This window comes from Brienomyrus brachyistius, chromosome 14, assembly GCF_023856365.1.
Source record: "Brienomyrus brachyistius isolate T26 chromosome 14, BBRACH_0.4, whole genome shotgun sequence".
NCBI lineage: Eukaryota > Metazoa > Chordata > Actinopteri > Osteoglossiformes > Mormyridae > Brienomyrus > Brienomyrus brachyistius.
The window spans coordinates 7318065-7335241 of NC_064546.1; the positions used below are offsets into that span (position 1 = coordinate 7318065).

General features: G+C 43.4%; 1 long non-coding RNA gene across 1 annotated transcript; it reads right to left on the reverse strand.

The window, feature by feature from the left end:
- Window positions 1-844: 844 nt before the first annotated feature.
- Window positions 845-7608, reverse strand: LOC125707693 (uncharacterized). Its single transcript, XR_007382342.1, has 5 exons — window positions 5979-7608; window positions 4936-4995; window positions 4685-4745; window positions 3088-3245; window positions 845-2521 (listed from the first exon to the last, which is right to left on the reverse strand). It is a non-coding gene; the product is annotated as an uncharacterized LOC125707693 (long non-coding RNA).
- Between the last annotated feature and the right edge of the window lie 9569 nt (window positions 7609-17177).

Consider the following 17177-nt stretch of genomic DNA (forward strand, 5'->3'; position numbering starts at 1 on the left):
ACAGAAGCATTATTGAATGAGTTGAACCTTATCCAAGGTCAATGTAAGGGCAATATACTTACCTGTTGGTGTCGTCGCTGTTTCTCTTGTTCCTCTGGGTTGGCTGGCTGGTGTGTGGGATTCTTCTGGGCCCTTCGTTTCCGTCACCCCCTGAAAAATAAATAAAAATAATTTAGCTGGTTTCCTGATGAGGGCAAAGCAGCCCGAAACACGTGTCAGAACCTGACACAAGGCCCAGTATTTAATGTTTTATGGCCCATTTATATAAGTAGGCTTATTGTAGCCACACATTAGAAGGCCCCGCTGACATATTGAAGCCACATAATGTTTGGCAGCGATGGCGTTGGTTGGGTTTCTGATGGGTGGGCGCCCGACCACTATGAGGTAGGCCTGTGCAAAACGTGGGCCCCGGCTTCGGCTGGGACAGCGGTCTTAGGGATTCCCCTTTCCCTAACCCTAAACCCCTACCCCATCCCTAACCCCAACCCTAACCCTTATTTGGGAATTCCCCATTCCCTAACCCCAACCCTAACCCTAGAACCTAACCCAAATCCTTAGCATTCTCTAATCAGACTGAGACTTTGGATCTACACATACTGCACCTCCTACATACAGAATCCGCAGTCATCTCGAAAGTTAGCATGTTAGCATCCCTAAATTGGGAAATTTTCACAAAATTAAGTCAAACATATATTTGCTAATAACTCCAGAACCGAAGGTCGTAGACAGTCGGAACCATCATCCACCAGACATAATTCGAGGTTGCTGACGTTGTTTCATATCTCTACGACTTACCATTCCGGAAATATGGCAATTTAAAAGTTTTTATTGATGATTTCGTTGTTGTGATGTTGTGATGTTTCTGGTAAAGATGTTGTGAAAGGCGTGCCTCCATGAGACTTTGCAGACTTGTTCAGACACATATTTAGTTAATGCATGCCAAATTTCAAACCTCTACCTTGTACGGTTCAGCTGTGAGACCCCCTGAAGTAACCTTGCCCTTAAATTAGGGAATCATATTTTTTCTCTGGAATGCCTCCCAGTGCATCTGAATCGATTGATTAGGGAATAATATTTTTCATTTGAACTGGCGTGGCCTACATACTGCATTGCAGCCACTCATGATGTAAAACCTGCTGGTTTTAAATGAACGAGGCATAGTCTTAACAGACATGTATTGATGTGATTAAAGAGCAGACTGTCTAGTGCCATTTTAGCCTAATTCTCAAGAAATGATTGAAGAATGAACATGTCATGGATCAAGGGATGACAGAGCAATGACGATCATGCTTGCTTGATCATGTATGCTGATCTTTTCAGGGTATCATAACAGCAAGAAGCAGAAGATGTATCAATCAGTGTTTAAGAACATGATACAATGAAACACATATGACAACAACCTGTATTTAATGGTCAGGTTCACCCTTAACCCCACCACACACACTGCAACTTTACAAGGTGTGGCTCTCTTCTGTTGTAAAGGTCTACAAAAAAAATCACCAAATTAATTTAAGAACTTAAAGACAGCTTTGCTAAATTTTGAATTAACCAAATCGCTTTATCCAACTTACTTTCCCTTACGTTTTTCACTTTTCTGTTTCAGCATCTTTAATGTCTCACGTCTTTTTAAATCAGCATCTCTTTTTCTGAGATCTTTGGGATTAAAAAGCCTTCTGGCAGCCATTGATTTTCTTCCTGCTCCTCGATGTGGGCGGTTTAATGGACTGCAATATGCAGTTCCGGTCGCGTCTTCTGTCTTTACGTCCCGGTCTTTGTCCACAGTTCCGTCAGTCTACATTGTGTGGTCTCCTTCAGTCGCATCTTCTGTCTTAACGTACCTGTTTTTGTCTGCAGTCCCGTCAGTCTGCGTCGTGTGGTCGCCATCGGTCACGTCTTCTGCCTTTGCGTCCCCGTCTTTGTCTGTAGTCCCATCAGTCTGCGTCACATGGTCGCCTTCAGTCATGTCTTCTGCTGTCGCGTTCCCATCTTTGTCTGCAGTCCCGTCAGTCTGTGTCGTGTGGTCACCTTTGGTTACATCTATTATCACGACTCTATCAAAGTCCATGTCACACTCAACTATGCTGCTTCTCAGATCGATGACATTTGGTTCAGGTGTAGCTGGTGTTTCTGGTGCTGGGCATTTCCCTCTGCCATTCTCGTCACCTTTCAAATCACTGTCACTGTCAGTCAGGTAACGCCTCACTCTACGCCACTTTCTCTTTCGCACCAACATCTCTTCATGGTCTGAGTCACTCTCACTGTGGGGTCTCCCCCTCTTCTGGTCCACTACATTTACTTCAGTTGTTCTCTCACTTCCTGTGTCATCCACATCATCTTCTGACAAACACAATGTGAAAGACTGCTTAGTGTTCTTTGACATGGCTTCTTCAGTATCATTCCGACTATGAAAGGCTTCATTAAAATTCAAATCTGCCACACAAAACTTTTCTGCTTTTCCACCGGAATAACACATCATTCGTCAGATGTTGGCTGTCTTCTGGGTCATCAGGGATCTGCTGACCTACATTAAAAACGTGCAAGTTTTACTTAATTTAACCACAGACATTCTCAATGCAAAGCGAAAATAAAACTGTTTGCAAGAACAAATGAAATGTTTTTTATTTTAAAGTGAACCCAGTTTGTTGTCATCTGGCTTTCTGCCTTTTCCTTGTTGATGTATTGAATCACAACACACCCATGCAAAGCATTTTGGGGTGACTACGTTGTGAAAGGTGCATTATAAAAACAAATTCTTACAATGGTGCTGATGCTGCTTCGTATTAGCTGAAAGGTTGGGTTTCCAGGTAAGCAAAACTCCTTCCAGCATTCTTGGAAATGCTTGAGTACATCATTGCAAGCACCACCATTGGAGTTGGCAAAACCCAACAGGTGCCGGTGGTAAACAAAACGGTAGAACCACATAAAAACTAATTTTTTGTAAGAGGAATGAGGGCGTGGCCAAACGTTTCTTTTGTTTTGTGTTCCTTTACCAGTGAAACAAAATAAATGGTCTGTCAAAGTGTGTGTGTTTGTGTGTGTGTGCATGCATGTGTGTGTGTGGTGGGGAGGGGGTGAACAAATTCTTACTCTGATTATCCATCGCTCTAAACTGTTGATCTCAGCACTGCACACCTCCTCCAATGTCATGTTCCTGATGACTCCTCTCCGGTGCCCAGTCATACAAATAATAAACCCGGCAAGGAGACCATAGAACCGGTATAGGTTTTCAGGTGTTGGATGTTCAACTGCAGATTAAAACGGAAGTTGAGGAGACATGCAGTACTGGGGGGGGGAGGGCAGGTTACTATAATATTTCCTCTAGACCAGAGCTATTCAAATCATGGTCCCCAAGGCCCTGCTGATTTTCCAATCTTCTGTTACCTTTGAGCCAGATGTGAAGCCTCCAGCCAATGGGAATTAGAAATTATTAAACGGTCTAAGACTGGGCGCTGAAACCTAAGACAGCACAGCCGAACCAGCAAGAATCATGCGATCACAGATGGAAAAAAAAGATGTAACTACAAACCACAATGGTAATCACACAAAACCGGAAAAGGAAAAGCACTGCAGTCTAAACAAAGGAAATCAACCAAACAAATAAAATACAAAATCATTGATAACACAATAAGGACATTACCCATTCAAAACATGACACCAAATATACCAAACAAAAACAAACGTAATACAATTAAAACAAAAGAAACACAAACCTTCGAAAAGCGGGCGACTCTAACACCCTCTCTCACACATGTGGACGCACACACCCCCCCAGCCAAACAGTTCCCCAGCTAAGGACCCGCTGACGAATCGGCCTGCTATAGGCTGGATGGAGTACAAGACAAACCGGAAACGCGCAAAGCGCGAAACAGTGCAAGCATCACTAAACAGCAGCAGTAAGGCAGAGCAGAGCCACCACTAGGCAGAGCAGCAGTGGTTCCACGTAAGATGAAGCAGCCGTCACCACCACACCACAACAGACGGGATCCTCGGGAGAAACCCAGCTGTATTAATCCCAGCGTCAGGCGTCCTATCGCAGCTTGTAACATTCACCGTCCGGGGGCTAAACACACCGGTGTAAGATGTCCCGACCACTAGTCCGCGGACGAACAGGGAATCCAGCAATTGAAATGACCGCCGAAAAGGAGCACTGAGCGTCTGTGCCGGGGTAACCATTGTAGTCTGAGGGGCCTCGCCTATTGGCTACTCACTGCCAGAACTTAATTGGGTACACACTTTGTTTTCTCCTCCTGCTACATTTAAAACAAAAGGAGTGGGCTTTCTTGCTTGCTAAAGGCAAGGAGTAAACTGATCAAAGCCAAAGTCCATCAATAAGTCTGTTCTCCATGCTGGACAGATTGAAGGCTGCACCCATGTTACACTTTGTAAGTCACATCCATGTTATCATCCAAGACAACTGAAGGGACATTTTATTAAACTGATGCATTAAAAACCAAAAGCATACCCTGTCACGTGTTATATATTTTTCCTTTAGATCTTTCTTGAAACACCTTTTAAGGAGTTCATCAATTTCGGAGTCAAATATCAGCTTTCGTTGTTTCCCTTATTTGGATGATTACGAAAAACAAAAATGGGTAAACACATTCTATTAGATTGCCAAATATCCTTTATCCACAATGTTTCTGTCAATGACGATTGCAGCAAACAACTTTATTCTTTCACTTACCGGTAGTGGTGCCAATGTTGGCGAATCTTCACTGGAGGAACTGCTGTACTCTGTAGTTTTACTATATTAAATATTAATGACAACAGGATGATGGAGCTTGACTGCACTTTTATGAAGTATTTGCACTAAATGACAACATGCATGAGTATTATTTAAATATGAACGGCAATCTGAAATCAAAGCCTTTAAGAGGTTTCAAGATGTTAAAGCAGTGAGATGCAAACGCACACAACCTTTGTGCTCATACTCACAGACAGGGATGGCTCCTCTTCAACTTCAGGTTCTCTATCTGATTCACTGGCCACAGAATCCTGCAACCCGGTTTTAACTGTTAGAAGCATTTTCCATACATACACAATGCTCATAAAAAGTCTTGAGGCTCTCATTTAATTCAGTGTCAAATTTATTGGCGTATGGCAATTTACTGTTCATTTGTTTCCTTTATATTATTTATACAAGTTGTAAGTAACATTCAACAAGCTATAAGTTGAAGCAGAAATGCCTCATCTCATTTCACTGTATTACTGTGTGGACTGCAGTGAAAATAAAGGCTCTGTTCACGTATTTATGCATGTAAGCATGCATACACACAGATGAGCTTAGCAACAGTCTAAATTCAGTACCAGGTTCTGTCTCTGTGGAACTAGTCACAGGATCCTGCAAAACATTGTCCAACAATAGAGTCACTGCCTATACACTAAAGTTAATATAGAATGAAATTAAAGAAATTAGTCAAACCCAAAAAAATCTAAGTCATTCAGCCAAGCACAGGAGCCTTTCAGTTTCAAAGTACAGTGATCCCCCGCCTATCGTGGAAGTTACACTCCCATCAGCGACAGGTGGAAATCCGCGCAGAGGGGGGAGGCATAGCAGAAACTTTGATATAGTGGGGGATCACTGTAGTTTAAAAACCTTAAATAATTTAAAGTATCCTCCCTAACATGGATTATCTCATCACCATAATCAACCAGTAATATAAAGTAGAACAAGTAGTGATAAATTGAAATCTAAATTATACTTCCAAGAACAGTTCCCAGTTCAAAAAGCTTTAGGCAAAGTTTTAAACAAGCAGCCTGAATGTGATACTTTGTAATTAGCCATCAAACAAAACGTGTTTATTTTGTAAGCCAATGCATAGCATTTCAATCAATAGCAAAAGGCAAAAAATGTACAATTAATAAAACAAATGCACAGGCAATGACAATACGTAATTGACTTTTACAATTACATAGATATTATACATGCAAACACACATATGTATACATATTAAACATTTTTAAGACGCACTACTTACAAGGTCATCAGAAGATGACTGACACCTCGCAATCCATAAGACACCATAAAATACACCTTGGAATATATATAAAAGAAACTTACATTACTTGGCTAGCAGATGTATTGCAATTTGTTTAGTAAATTAGATTCAACAAATGGAATACGTAGCGATTTATATTTTTATTTTGGAATGGTCAGAAATTAGGATACAGTTCGTGGAAAGCTACAGAACTTTTAATTGATCGTTACTAGTAAAACAGTCCCGTCTTTATCGCCCAGGTAATACTAAGACCTGAGCCACGGAACGCAATTTATATATTGGATCCTAATTATGAATTCCTGTGTTTGCTGCCTTTTAGCATAAGAAATCTTTGGAATCACGGGATATTTTACCGATTTTATTTGACTAGTTGTGGGTATTTGAAAAGAGGAATTACACGTTTGAAATCTTAAGCAGTAATGAGTTTTAATTGACAAGAGATTTGAATAACATTACTATCAATTATAACTCGCTTACAATTCCAACTTTTTTTTTATTTTAGAGGAACTAATTGAACCTTTTCATTGCCTGTTTGAATTTGAATATTTCCTTTTTGAAACATTTAAAGTAACTCAAGAAACACATCGCATGTCACTTAATTTAGAGGAATATTACTAATAAAAAGTTATGGTACTGTTTCAGAAAATGCATTGCATTGTTGATCAGTAGTGGACTTTTATTACAATGCTTCTAATGCATCTCAATGGACCAACAGATAATATTTGCAATCTGAAATGGCAGGGCCCCACTGACTACATTGGTGATTTTAGGCATTTCAACACACCATCGATAGGTATCTACAAGGACTGGACTCCTGTTCTGACATTTGTCTAGTGTTTCTCCAACTACTTTCAGCCATCTAGCTATACCCCACCTGAAAAATGATAGGTGGGCCTGTACCATTAACTTTACATTAGTGAATTATATCTTTTCTTTGGAATGGCTTCCAATGCATCTGAATTAGCTGACTGGGGAATAACATTTGTGATTTGGAACGGCGTAGCTTTCAGACTGCATTGGTGACTGATTATTTTAAATTGTCATTCAAGTTATACCGTGAGGTGTATACCCATGAGCTGTGGCACACTTGTTTCCATATGTGTTTGGTTCTTGCATGCCAAATTTCAGACCTCTTCAGGTTTGTTTGAGGCCTGAAGTTAATGCATAAATAAGGGATTAATATGTTTTCTCTGGAATGCCTCCTAATGCATCTCAATGGACCGATTAGGGAATAACATTTTTGATTTGGAATGGCGCGACCAACAGACTGCATTGCCACCACTTATGACAAAAATCCAGCTGGTTTCAAATGAAAGAGGCATAATCTTAACAGACATGTATAGAAACACTTCTGCATGGAGTTATGGGCTGTCAAATGACAGGTGAGGTGCTTCCATTCACTTACGTAGACAACATTGGGAAATTAAAAAGGTCACTGCAGGCTGTAGCCATAAAATGTGGCACACTCATTCAGGTACGCATCTAGTCTGGCTTTGCCTTCGCGTTGTTGATGTTGTCGATTTAATCTAATTAGGCTTTGGGTATGGGAGGGGTGTTGCTCCGTCCATACCTGCAGATTCTGGTCTTACGTAGATTGTCTCTCGATAGACCCACCTCGATCCGCGCCGTCTCACGTAGAAAGAACACAGAATACCACAATCTTTAATATATATATATATATATATATATATATATATATATATATATATATATATATATATATATATATATATATATATAGTTGTTTTAATGTGTAGCGTTTATCATAGAACATGTATAAAAAAAATTATATACTCACTCTATGGAAGTCCCGTGTAGGTTTCTTTTCCAGTGGGGGGTAAGGCCGTACATGATACTTGGGGGGTACTGTTTCTTTACAGAAGGAGGAAACCCGGTACAGTGACCGCTCACCATAATAAATATCTACGTTTGTAGTTATGCGCAGACACTGACGTTACGCTTGACCCGGGATGATCTACTGTGAAAGAAAATAACAGGTGCATGGGGAAAACTAAACAAGGTATGGGTAAAACTACTTGGCACCCCAACGTCAAACAGAAAATAACTTGATATATACTGAAAGACAAAATGTCAATTTGATGTGTGGCTTTTCTATTCTGTCACTTTCACAGACACAGGTCAGACATTACCCCTGCTCTCCCTTTCAGACTCATACAACACCGGGGTATGCTCTAACATCGCTCACAGAATGTCCAAGTCCTTTGCAGACACAACCAGCCTACAGAGGGCCAGCCTACAGAGGGCCAGCTGCAGAGGGCCACCCGCAGAGGACTAGCCGCAGAGAACCGGCTGTAGAGGACCAGCCTCAGAGACCCAGCCTACAGAGGGGGAGCCACAGAGACCCAGCCTACAGAGACCCAGCTACAGAGGGCCAGCCTCAGAGGACTGCAGTATCCGCAACATTTCCAGGCTCCGGACCAACAGGGACATCATTCACCTTCCGACAGTACCACACCAGCGGCAGTGCCAGTGGTAGACCCCAGCGGCAGACCCGGCCGTACGGTCACACTTGATCATTTTGAGCTAAGAGCCATCACCCTCATAGCACAGGCTGTAGCATGGACTATTCGGACACAATCACACTCGTATCCATAAGCACACAATTGAATAAAACTTCCACTCTCCACGCTGGTCAAAATAAATAAATAAATAGTAAGCAACCGTAACAAATTTCATACCCCCACACGCAACATCTGTAAAAATAACTAATAACCATGACTAATACATGACGCCACATGGCCCCCGCCTGGCCCCACCCACAGTGACCTTTGACCCCATAACCTTTTGATCTTTAGGTCATAAATCTTCTTTGAAAGAAGCGGCATGCCTCTACTATCTCGCAACACCTGAGAAATCCACTACATTTTTAATTCCGTAAAAATGGTGATTGTGCAAGAAAAAATATATCACTCATCTATTATTATTGGATGTGTCTGTCTGGTAGATGTGGTGATTATTTGACTATGGCTGCTGATAATACACTACAACTTTGAAATGAATGGCTTTTTCGAATCTGACAATGTTGTTCAGAGTGACAGAGTTGTTGGGAGGGAACATTGCTTACTCTTGTATTTCTAAACCTTGCTCTTTGGCTATTGCGCCTGTGAGGTATTCTCCAAGCATATCTGCCAAGTTTATGGCAAAACATGGTTTGTTGTCATATTTAATGATAAACATGTGTCTAGCTTTTTTAGAAATTATTTCTGTAGCTAGCATCGATTGCAGCTTTTTGCCGTGTGGGATATTGATTATATCTATGATTACTTCTAGGTTGGAATTGTTTAAAATTTCTTGATTAGACTGAATCAAGAGATCTAGCAATTTTTGGAAGTCTGTCAGCTCGCCCTCCCCATACCATAGAATTGTGAGAGTCGTCACTTAAAAAGTGAGCTTCATTGATAATATTTTGAACCCCCCGATTACATTTTCATAGTATTCTCAGAATTTCGTGCCTTTTCTAGGCAGCGGAATATTTTGAATGCGCACATTCTGTACATTATTGAATCTATGGTGTTGTACAACCCCATCAGGCATGGTATCCATCATTTCTATGTCACCACCGCCTTCCTGCTCAATATTGGAATTTTCAACTTCACCCAAATCCTGTACATGATCCTCCCATCCTTGCTGCAAGTCATTTTCAATCTCCGCAACATTGAGAGTAAATTCTACATCTGACAAGACCTCCAATAATTCAGAATCTGAGGGGGACCATACAGGTTTATTGTCAGCTGCCACCCTTCACCCTTGTGAAACTGATTCTTAATCGGACACCATTCCTTTAGTTTAACATGCTTAAAATGTTTCTTAGGATGGTAGAACACACTGATGCACTGGTTAGTGAAATAGGGGGCAGCTTACCCACTCCCCCAACCTCCTCCTCATCCCTCCCTGTCACGAAAGTTTTACACATACGCATACAGACGCAAAGCGTTTTTATTAGAGGAACAGTATCCTCAAGACAAATTCCCTCTCATTCTAAGTTCCAAGTCATTCATTTTCTGACAGTTTCTTTCAGAAGTAAACAACACCAGGATAATGTCCAAGAGCATTCTGAAAATTCCAAAGTCCTTTACCGACACAGAATTCCATATCCACAACGTTTTGAGCCTCCAGACCACTAGGGACTTTGCTGACCTTGCAACAGTACCAGACCAGCAGCAACCCCAGCATGCGGTCAGACTTGATAAGATAACCAGTCCGCTCAGCCCTGTCACTCATATATAGCCACCCTCCTCTTCCTCCTCATCTTTTCATGCTGCTGCACGATGGGGCATCTTCCTGCCGCTGCCACTCAAGATGGGCCGCAAAGTCCAAGCAGGCATTTCAGGTAGCATAAAATGCACTCCTTGGCAACCACACACCTAATGGTGGTCCCCCACCAGTCAGAGGCTTGTTGTGGATCATGTCGATAATCACTGATGGACAATCATAATCCAATACTGACACGGTTGTCAACAGCTGCACACTGATTGTGTAAATTTCTTGCCATTTCTTGCATCCCCCCCAAATATATAAAAACATCTTGCCATTTCTTACACCCGGATCAGATTACCCCAGCAACAGGGAGAAGAACTCCGACACTATTTGTGATTTTACATGACCCTGTCTCCTAGTGACCCCAGTGACCTTTAGGTCATAAATCTTTTTAAAAGAACACACATCCTATTACTGTCATATGGAATAGGAAAACTCATTACTTTAGGAAAGCTGAATTGGACAAGGAATATGAAGCAGGTGCTGTAAAGTGCTTTGAGACGATGTAATGTTGTGATAATGCGCTATACAAAAATACATTTGTTGTTGTTTGTAAGCTATTAACTTTGATTGTATAAAATCAAAATAAACCCACTAAGATCCTTCATAAGGTCCCAAAGTAGTTTATGGTTTCATTTCCCTGATCAAATTTTCTTGCAATTTGGTGGTATTAGCATTGTTCTTAGTTGTAATTATGACTTGAGTAGATTGCCTGTAAAACATTGATTTATAAACATAATTTTAGTCCCCACATTATTCCTTTGTGGAATTGTAGATGTGTGACAATAAGAAACAAAATTGTTGTACCGGCCGAGCTGGAAGGAGGCAGACCCCGAAATGCAGAGATAGGGAGCTTTATTTCTCCGATCGGGTATAACAAAAGCCAAGAGGGAGACGCTGAAGCGTGGTCGAGGGGCAGGCGAGAGTCGGGAACCGGGGAAGTCAGTCAGGCACGAACAGACGAGACGGGGATCCGGGGAGGATGCAGGAGGGCCGGCGAGGGAGCAGGGAACGAGCAGGGAGGACACAGCAGGCAATACGAACCGGGAGGACACAGCAGGCAATACGAACCCGGAGGACACAGCAGGCAATACGAACCCAGAGGACAAAGAACAGAGAAACCGCTTAGTAAGGCTCATCACAGGTATGGCAACAATACTTCGCATAGTCTGCTGGGAGAGTTGTGGTTAAATGGCCGACTGATCACTCTGTGATCGGCGGCAGGTGCTCTGCCCTGCCTGTGTAGGCGTGACAGTGCCCCCCCCTTGACGGCTGCCTCCTGGAGGCCGAAGATGACGAGGACGGCCCCGTGGCCGCGGTGCCGGCTTCGAGGGGTGAGCGGCGTGGAAATCAGAGATGAGAGAGGGGTCAAGGATGTCAGAAGCAGGTACCCATGACCGTTCCTCAGGCCTGAATCCTTCCAAGTCGATGAGGTATTGCAGGCGGTTAGCCCGATGTCGAGAAGGGCTCGCACAGTGTATGCCTGAGATCCATCGGACAGTGTTGCCGAAAGAGGAGGTACCATGGATGACGAGGGATGCGAAGGGCTGTAACGGACGGGCTTCAAGAGAGAAACATGGAAGGTCGGACACATACGGTATACACTGGGGAGCTGGAGGTGATACGAGGAAGGTCCCACTCGGCAAAGGACACGGAACAGACCAATGTATTTAGCGGAGAGTTTACGGCATGAAGGTAGTCGAAAGTTCCGAGTCGAAAGCCAGACTCTTTGCCCTACCCTGTAAGAGGGACCTGGTCATCGACGACTGTCTGCTCGAGCTTTGACGCGGGACGACTGTGCCAGCAGGGCTCGCCGAGCAAAACGCCAGACCCTCTGGGCGTCTCGAAACCATCCCTCAATGCGGGGAACATCGCCGGAGGAGGAGTCCCAAGGGAAGAGGTGAGGCTGGTATCCCATAACACACTGAAAAGTAGGGCTGTGCAATTAATCGAATTTCGATTTCGGGTCTCAACGATCACAAAAATGGTGTAATCGAAAAAAACGATTATTCACTTTTTTATTTTTTTAAGTTATTTTGACCGGCGCTCTGACGCGAGCGCGCGCGCATCCGCACTTTCGCCCTTCCAGAAGCCTGAACTCTCTCACTCTATAGTCAGCGAAGAAGTTGTGTATGTGGCATCTGATTGCATTTAAAAATCAGCGCGAGTGAAGATGGCAGAAAAAGAGCAGCCACAGAAGTCTTTGGTCAACAAAAGGTAGAAGGAATTCTGTTGTTTGGGAACAGTTTGGATTCGAAGAAGCGGACTTGGATCAAAAATATACTAGGTGCAAGATTTGCTACGCGGTTTTGTCGGCACCGGTTGGTAACACCACAAATCTTTTTAACCATTTAAAATTTAAACACAGACCGACATATGACCAACTAATAATGAAACAGAAAGAACGGCGAACAACCCCCACAACATCCTCCGCAACACAGTCATCCATTAAAGACACACTCTTCAGTGCAACTCCGTATCCATCCAGCTCAGAAAGGCACAAAAAAATAACAGATGCTGTTGCATACTTTTTAGCCAAAGACATGTGCCCTATTAGCACGGTTGAGAATGAAGGATTCAGGAAAATGATAAATGTATTCCAGCCACAAGTTCTTCATCAGAGTGAGTCTTTAGCACTAGCGGAAATATTGTCTCCTGCTTGCGTTCATCACTGAAACCAGATCATGTGAATAGGCTGGTGTTTCTGGCTAAAAACCTTTACGGTTTAGATCTGTAACCCTATCAGCATTTTGGCCATGTTGAAACATGTTTACATAGGCTATCACAGATTAAGACAGATAAAACGGATAAAGGCAAACAAGATCAACTGCCTTTATCCGTTTTATCTGTCTTAATCTGTTTTAAGGAGAATTCACTGTTCTGTTCAATAAATGCAACATATTTCCAAAGTCAATGAGTAATCGTGTAAAATAATCGTGATTTCAATCATGACCAAAATAATCATGATTATGATTTTTTCCATAATCGAGCAGCCCTACTGAAAAGGGAGAGAGATTAGTCACCGGACTCACCCGAGTATTCAGGGTGTATTCTGCCCATAGAAGGCGAGTAGCCCAGTCCCCTGGAGTCTCGCGGCACAGGAAGTGGAGGGCCTTGGAGATCCCTTGATTGGTCCTTTCGGCCAGTCTGTTGGATTGCGGGTCGACACAGTTGATATTCTCGGAGACGTTGAAGCACCTGCCGGACATGGTCAACATGCTGGGAGAGTGGAGGCGAGTAGATTAGGATATCATTGATATACACCACTACAAACTTATTAATCATGTCCCTGAAGACCGAATACATGAAGGCCTGAAAGAGAGAGGGGCTATTAGCCAATCCGTAGGGCATCACGAGATACTCGAATTGACCAGTATGGGTTATGAATGAAGTCTTCCACTCATCCCCCTTATGGATACGGATGTGGTTGTAGGCACTGCGAAGATCTAACTTAGTGAAGATATTTGCCTTACGCAGATGTTCCAGGGTGGATGGGATGAGTGGAAGGGGCTCTCGACGTTTAACGGTTATGGCATTCAGGGACATATAGTCTATACAGGGTGTCTATACAAACCCCAGTCCTTCTTCACGAAGAAGACCCCGGCAGCCATCGGGGAGGTCGAAGGGCGAATGATACCTTGAGCGAGAGCATCCCGGATATACTCCTCCATGGCAGTGTCCTCAGCCTGAGACAAAGGATACAATCTCCCTTTTGGGAGGAGGGCTCCCTCCATCAGGTCGATCGAACAGTCACATTCGCGATGAGGGGGGAGTGTGAAGGCCAGGGCTTTACTGAAGACCTCCCGATAGTCTTGATAGACCTCCGGGATGGTGGAGAGGTCTTCGGGTTGAGGGCTCTCGACCTGCGAGGCCCTACAAGGGATGGAGCAGCACTTGGAAAGACACCTCGGTGACCAAGAGATTAGTTCTCCGGTGGCCCAGCTTATCCGAGGGTCGTGCTCTCGGAGCCAGGGAAGGCCTAAAAACGAAAGGGTCTTGTGAGCAGGGGAGGACCAGAAAGGTAAGGACCTCAAAATGTAAAACCCCTACTTGAAGGAAAGCAGGACCAGTACGGTGAGTAATTCTCCCTTTTGGAACAGGTTCTCCACTAATCCCCAAAACCGCTATGGGTTGGTCGAGAGGGTAGATTGGGATATGCAACTGTTGGGTTAGAGACAAGTCCATAAAATTTCCGGCCGCACCGGAGTCGATCAGTGCTGAACTACCATGCACTATCCCATTCAACCTTACACTCACATGCAGAGTAAATTTATTCTGCGAGACATGAGGAGAAGGGACGGTGCCTACCTTTGTGGTGTCCGGACGAGAAGGCCGCACCGGGCAGGAACTGAGAACATGTCCGGAACCTCCGCAATATAGACACAGACCTTGATCTGTGCGTCGCCACCGCTCTGCTGGAGTAAGTGGCGATCTTCCTAGTTGCATGGGTTCGGGACTCTCGGACGGAGTGACGTCAAGAGGGGCCGGCAACCGGGTCCGTCGGCGGCGGCATTCACGCATGTTGCTATCCAGTGACTGACAGTTGAATGAAATCCTCGAAAGATAGATTGTCACCGCGAGAAAGAAGTTCGTCCTGCACTTCCGGGTTGAGGGCACAACGATACAGGATTCGGAGACAGTCCTCGGGCCAGCACAATCCCGCAGCGAGGGTACGAAACTCCACGGAGAAGTCCGCTAGAGTCTGGTTACCCTGTTTGAGGTCGAGAAGCCGGTCTCTGAGGCTCCGCCCCACACCGGGAGGATCAAACAGCTCCTTGAAGGCTGTTTGGAAATCGCGTGCCGATTCCAACAATGGACTGTCATCCGCTGTCATTTCGAGGGGCAGGCGAGAGTCGGGAACCGGGGAAGTCAGTCAGGCACGAACAGACGAGACGGGGATCCGGGGAGGATGCAGGAGGGCCGGCGAGGGAGCAGGCAGAACGAGCAGGGAGGACACAGCAGGCAGAACGAGCAGGGAGGACACAGCAGGCAGAACGAGCAGGGAGGACACAGCAGGCAGAACGAGCAGGGAGGACACAGCAGGCAATACGAACCGGGAGGACACAGCAGGCAATACGAACCGGGAGGACACAGCAGGCAATACGAACCGGGAGGACACAGCAGGCAATACGAACCGGGAGGACACAGCAGGCAATACGAACCGGGAGGACACAGCAGGCAATATGAACCGGGAGGACAAAGAACAGAGAAACCGCTTAGTAAGGCTCATCACAGGTATGGCAACAATACTTCACATAGTCTGCTGGGAGAGATGTGGTTAGATGGCCGATTGATCACTCTGTGATCGGCGGCAGTTGCTCTGCCCCGCCTGTGTGGGCGTGACACAAATCATTGTTTAACGAGAAATGGATGGAAAAGGGGATGTGGTTTGTAATGCACCTGCTAGATGAGAATGGTGTGCTTTTGTCATATGAACTTTTTTGTCTAAAATATAATCTTGCAGTTGACCGTAAACAGTACATTAAAACTAGTAATTGATGGCTTGTAGCTTAATGCAAAACCCTGTCAGTAGAACTCCTCACCTTCCTAAACTTCTGTTAGGTGGTCAAGACCTCATAGGAATAAATCTATCAAACGCCACAGTATTTACAGAAACACTATTCCCTTGAGAAGGCGATTTTGATAATAATAGTTGTACATTTTGCAAAGAAAAGAACAAATCAGTTGGTTTTTTTGAGTGCAGGTGTAGTAAACCCCTCTGGGAACATGTATATTATTGGTTATTCCCTAAAATTTTACAGTAAGTGATGTTATTTTTATTTGAGATAAAAGTCATGACCTGGTTTGTTGCAGCCTATAAACTTCTTTTTGTCCTTAAAAGTACTGTAGAGGAAAAGTGGGTTAAAACTTTTTAAGCTTGTGAATGATATTGGGCTTTATGCATTCCCCTAGTGTCATCCCCCCCCCCCCCCCCCCTTTGTATGTCTTTTCTCATTTTCACAGAGATTTTGTGTTAGCCTTTCTGATGCATTTTGGAAAGTTTTTCAATCCATGTTTCATGCCTTGTTTGCTGTAAAATGTGGAAAAAACTATTTAAAAATTATTAAGAATATCATTTCATATAACAAAATCCGGAAGCGGTTCGGCAACTGTACTAGCTCGTCAAAGGTCCATAAAGGCACAAATGGCAAAGACAAAAGATAAATTTATATAAAATAAACCAACAAAACAGCACATAAGAGCACAGCATGAAAGTTTAAAAAAACAAAGAGCTACATATACAAGAATATATCTTTTGATCTTTTTTGTTTCTGTGAGATATAAACTTCAGTGATTTAAAATAGCAAGCAAAATTAAAAGGAGTGTTTCCTTTCCACTTACAAGAGTGAATATGGTATTTACCCAGAATAATAAGATTAATAGTGTCAGAGATGTTACTATCCAAACCATCCATATAATAAATGATGTCATTATAAGTGAACATGGAAATGTGGAATTTATCTATAAAATCCTCAAAAGACGTTCCCTTCAGAGACCAATAAGTCACTCACAAAAATGACACCATTTTCATACCAATCCGGTTTGAAGATTGATCTCCTGTTAATCGTGATGACCCTGTTATTCTATAACAAAGAGTTATGTGATTGGTAAAATTTAAAGTTAGACCAGAAGTCTTTGAGAAAAAAAAATGTTGATTGCTTTAGAGACCATAAGTTAATTTTTTTTAGAAACAAGCAGCATCATCAGCAAACTGGCTTGTTATAAATTCCTTCCCTAGTATTTCAATTCCTTGAATATCAGGTGAATTTTTAAGAAGAATTGGCATCAGTTCAGCTGCTATTACGAACTTATAGGGCTTACAAGGCAACCCTGTTGGATAACCCCTTTTAAACAAGAAACCTTGGTGAACAGCCTCTGCTAGGGGAAACGCTACTGCTA